Source organism: Pelodiscus sinensis, chromosome 1, assembly GCF_052426305.1.
Source record: "Pelodiscus sinensis isolate ZL-2025 chromosome 1, ASM5242630v1, whole genome shotgun sequence".
NCBI lineage: Eukaryota > Metazoa > Chordata > Testudines > Trionychidae > Pelodiscus > Pelodiscus sinensis.
This window is the reverse complement of record NC_143052.1, coordinates 214302192-214307334: the sequence shown is the minus strand read 5'-3', so window position 1 is coordinate 214307334 and position 5143 is coordinate 214302192. Positions and strand designations below refer to the sequence as shown.

At 46.2% G+C, this 5143-nt stretch overlaps 1 non-coding gene across 1 annotated transcript; it reads right to left on the bottom strand.

Annotated features, from left to right (window-relative positions):
• Positions 1 to 1453: 1453 nt before the first annotated feature.
• TRNAV-UAC (transfer RNA valine (anticodon UAC)) lies at positions 1454 to 1526 on the bottom strand. The gene has a single exon. It is a non-coding gene; the product is annotated as a tRNA-Val (tRNA).
• Positions 1527 to 5143: the final 3617 nt, after the last annotated feature.

The following is a 5143-nucleotide window of genomic DNA, read 5'->3' as shown; positions in this document are numbered from 1 at the left end:
AACAGTTGTTCACAAACTACTTTTGCCTCAGATGGCCCATTGGTTATGTAGCCCAAGGTCCAGTGTGTTTCAGCAGCAGCCCTGGGAACTATAAGTTGTGGACTACAAACTGTGGCATGTTGGGAAAACTTCCTCGTTCCTTCCAGGATGTGCCCTCTCCCCCCAGCAGGGTCTCAGCAAGGACTGTGCTAGAAGCAGCACACAGGCTGCATGCTGAGAGAAGGGGCTGCTGAACTGTTTTCCTGTTCTATGTTTTTTACAGAATAAAGCCTGTTCCTGGTGATTTGTCGGAGTGGGTCTGGTCTGAGGTGCACTCACACATACACAACGCAGAGCACACCAAGCAGCCTCAGGCCTAGCCCTCCCCCCACAGTGGTGTAAGAAGTCACAAGCTTCCCCTATGCTGAATAACCTCACACTGGGCTAGCCTACAGGAGGGGTTACAGTTATATAGTGCTGGCTGGCTCTCCTCATTACCAGCTACAAAAGTACACTAACAGAAAATAAAATTAATTAAATCCTTACCTAATATTTTTTTGACATCTAAACACTTGCTCTAGGTATGGCTGGGAATTTACAGAAGGAAGTCAAATAGGAGAGGTGATTTTCTACTAGGGCTGACCAAATGTTCTGAACAATTGTTTATTGAAAAATTATCTTTAAAAAGCCATTTTTTTCTGCAAAAAATGGCCGACATCATTGTAATTACTTTTTCATTATTCGACATGTGCGTTTTGAAAAAGAAACTTTTATATAAAAATGATTTTGTCATCTAAAACATTCTTGAAAATCTTTCAGAGGGGTAGCTTCTTCAATTGAAAACAAAAACCTTTCACAACCACAAATAGCCTGTTAACAACCTTTAACAACCACCTGGCAAGCACCTTAGAGACTAACAAAAAACGCAGATGGTATCACGAACTTTCGTGGTCAAAACCTACGAAAACTGTATATATCAAACTAGTCCCTTTCCCAAAACGCCAGCTTTTGCTCAACAAAACAATTCGGTTTCAGATTTTTATTACACGTGTTGCAAAGAATTGTTTTTAAAGGAAAAAAACAGCCAATCCCAGCCCCTCTGGAGCAAACTCAGAAGTGCTACTAATTTCCCCCAAAATGTCAAGTGTTCATTTTCTGAACACCTCTCGCCGGAGCGCGCTGTCACTCTTGCAGCGCTAGAGCGTCCCGGGGCGCAGCTTAGCTGCTTGCTGGAGACGGGAGCAGAACCTAGGCTCGCCTGTGGCTAAGCGCAAGCCGGCTGCATGGCCCCTTTGAGTGCGTGCTGCTTGCAGGGCCCTAGGTCACAGACCGTCCTCCGGTTTATGCGTGTAGGCGCGCTCCTGTCACATTCTCCTTAACAAACCCCAGGCTAGAAAAACGAGGAGAACGCATCTGCATCTGCTCTCTCCCCCCCCACTCACAAGAAAACTCCCCTCATCAAAATAAAGCACTTTGGTTCCACTGGGGCTCGAACCCAGGACCTTCTGCGTGTAAAGCAGACGTGATAACCACTACACTATGGAACCGCCACACGAATACCTCTTTCTATCGCGGTTCTTATGGAGGAGCTACGTCACACACGCTGTTTCCCTGCTACCCCCGCTTTCTCCTCGCGGTTGCGCTCACCACGCCCACGCCAGCCCGGGCTTGCCCCCCAGCGCGCGCGCAGCCTCCCGGGAGCAGCTGCAGGAGCCGCAGAGCGCGTGGGTCGGCGGGGGCGGGCTGCGCTAAGCAGCGCGCGCGGCGCCCCCCAGCGGCAGCTGCCTGCGCTGAGCACGTGCCGGAGCACTCGGGTGCCTTGCCCCGGCGCGTGCGCTGGGTAACACAGGCAGGGGCGTGCAAGTGCTGCTCCGCAAAGGGCAGTTTGTGGCCCGAGGGGATGCGAACAGGTAGCTGGCCCAGGGGTGTCAGAGCGCCTGGCTCCTGGCGTATTCGAAGGTTTAAGGAAAATGTCAGGCAAGATGGAGCAATCCAGGGCCCTGACTCCTCCTGCCCCCCAGAGCATCCAGCCGGAAACGACAGTCATACTGGACCCTGCCTATAGATAAAGCTGGTCATCCAAGCATCTCTGCACAGCACTTATGGAGATGGATGTGGCTACCTCTGGGTTTATAATCAAGGAACTGAGGCCCGTGGCTGCCTCTTAGTCACACAGCAAGCCAGTGGCTGAACAAAACTAAATGTCTATAGATTGTACCTCCCTGGCCCAGTACCCTCACAACCTAAGCAGCCCCAAACAAGGCAGTTTGCCAGACCAGGGGAGGTCAGGCCTCTGGGTTTTTCCAGGGCTCCCCTCCTGGCAGCTGCCCATGCCAGCACAGTGCCTCTCCCCCCCCCCACACCCAGCTCTGCTGCCCCAGTTTGCTGGTGGGGTTCCACTGCTGGCCACCCGGCCCCACAGGCTGCTGGCCGGGCTCCGCTCTTAGCTGATGGCCCAGTGGTCCACTGACCAGATTCCCAGACCACTGGCACTGCCAGCCTGCCAGACCACCTATGCTCTCAACTGCTCTCAACCTCTGCAGCTGGGGCTACTGGTCCAGGGGCTCACTGGTCCAGCAACATCTGTATTTCTGCCAGACCTGAGATGTTGGACCAGAGAGATTAAATCTGTATTTTGTATTTCAAATGGAATTTCTAGCAATAGAAGGGGCCATGTCTACAAACTAGGCACTGTGCTATTGTAGCTATTGCCCATTTTTCAACATGAATCTACACAATAGGACAGGTGTTATTTTCTGAGAATCATGCTGTAATCAGTCCCCAAGCACTTAAATTTAGCACTGGTTTGTAATGGTCAAAGACCAAAATCCCTTATGCATGCTGACTAGAGAAAGCGGTAGACACCTAAGAGCTCTGTTTTCCAAACATTTGAAATGTTTTTCTTCAACTCCCTTTTTTGCGGGATGTGAGGAGCACTTGATCCTCCTACAGTGATTTTATAAAACTGTAACATAATTATCTACACAATAGGAACAGCATGAGTGGCAAGGTGAAACATCCCTGACCACACTAACCAAGGAGATGGTTGTTGACCTAGGGTGTAACACTGTAGTATTTAAACACAGTAATAACTTAATTCATTTCTCTAGTGTAAGCCACAGTACTGTACATACTAATTACATATAGCAGAAGTCAATAAGACTACTTACATGCCAAGAGGTTCGCCATGTGGGGCTGCACTGCTGAGTCTTTGTAGGATTGGAAGCCTGTTGTGTTTGTGCCTCAGTATAGGCTTTCATGACATGTCTGATGGAGCAGTTAAGTATTTAACAAATTGTAATTATTACATTTTAATAGCTATAATAAATGTTTCAGCCTGGACTAAAAAGGCTTTAAAGGGGCAGTAATAGTAAGTAGATGGGCGGGGAAATGTGGGGGAGAGGAATCAAACTTTGTTTAATTCTCATTTTAAAAATGACACTGTCAGGACTGACACCCTTGTTTTATTTGTATGCATCCTTCCAGACCCCTGCTTTGCTTAGTTGCTCCGTTCTTGTGAGCAAGAGGAGACCAGAGTCTTACATTGATTTAATCATTTCAGTGCCCAGTAGGGATGTGAAAGTGTAACTGTGTACACGGTCAACTGAAAGCCTGGGGTCATCAATCAGCCTTCACCTTTATACGCAGGGCATGTCTATACTGGGGAGTTATATCAAAATAACTCCCCTTATTTCGAAATAACAAGGCAAGTGTCCAAGCTACCAAGCCTGTTGTTTTGAAATAACAAGCCCGTTATTTCAAAATAGTATTTCCTGCTTGTGAAGAGGAATAAGCTTATTTCAAAATAGTTATTTCGGGAGTTATTATTTCAAAATAACTTATTTCAAAATAACCTAGCAATGTAGACATAGCTGCAGGCCCCGGTACGTGCAGGGAGTCAGCTTAAAAATTGCCCCTCTCCCCACACACACTGCTACCTCTGTATCAGTGACACCAACACGGGCTGTGGGGGGGAGGGGGCAGGGAAGGCAACAGGCGGGAGCTGGTACATGTGAAGAGCTGGCTTTTAAGCCAACTCCCCATGCACAGCAGTTCCTGGAAGGCTGCCACTGTCCCCTCCGTCGCATGCTGAAATTTTATTAAATGCATTATACATTCCTAATGCCCAGTACACTGACAGATAGCTCAGGGCCAGGATGAGCATAGTGAGATGCATCTATGTCCCTGTTGTTTCTGAGGGGTGTGGCTGTGTGGATTTGTTATGAATCGGTTATGGGAAAGTTATATAATGTATTGCAGCTTGTTTTAACCTCTTTGTCATTGGGTGGAAGAGAGTGGTGATATATTTTCTTCGTTGTGAAGGATAAGGGTTCTTTTTGGCATAAGAAAAAGGGTAGAATTTTAGTCTTATATAATGCCCCTTTAAGAAGTTGTGAGTCTTGAACAGATCTAATGTAGTGGCTATGATTTATCCTGACAATAATTATGTAGTATATACTAATGATTACATTTGTTTGTGAGCATTAAGAAAACCAAATACAGTTACTTTCCAAAAATCTACATAAAATATTAAGTATTTTCCTTTAAATGACAGAAGTAAAAAAAATAAAAAATAAAGAGAAGCCTACAACTGTGTTCTTTAACCCACCCCATTTTGCCTCTTGTTCTAGCACATAATATCTGCCATATCCGAGACACTGTGTGCCCGGGTAGCTAAAGGATAAATTATCTCCTTAACTGGGAGACTTCTGTTTTTAACTAGATGGTACTGTTACTTTAATGTGGATGTGTTTTCAGTGCACAGAAACAATATGCTGAAGGACAAGATCTTTTGAGGTGCCATTTTCTTACAATGTTGTAGCTTTGATGATTATGGTGTTCTGTCAGTAGAGGGCTCTCAGTGCTCACTATGATGGGTTGCTCATTCCCTGTAGTTCCTGGTGTTCTCCTTACCTAATTAGCTGTTCCTAATCTTCATGATATAACTAAGTTGCAACTACAGTGAAACAGCCTGTAGATATTCTCAAATAGCTCTTTGCAACATTGCAGCTTTACATTTTTTTATTGTTCGTTAACAAACCTCGCGGTAAGAACATGTTCCTGTAAACTCTTGTACACGTGCTTAGCTTTACTGCCATAGAATGGTAGAATGCTAGAACTGGAAGGGACCTTGAGAGATCATCAAGTCCTGTCCCCTGCCCTC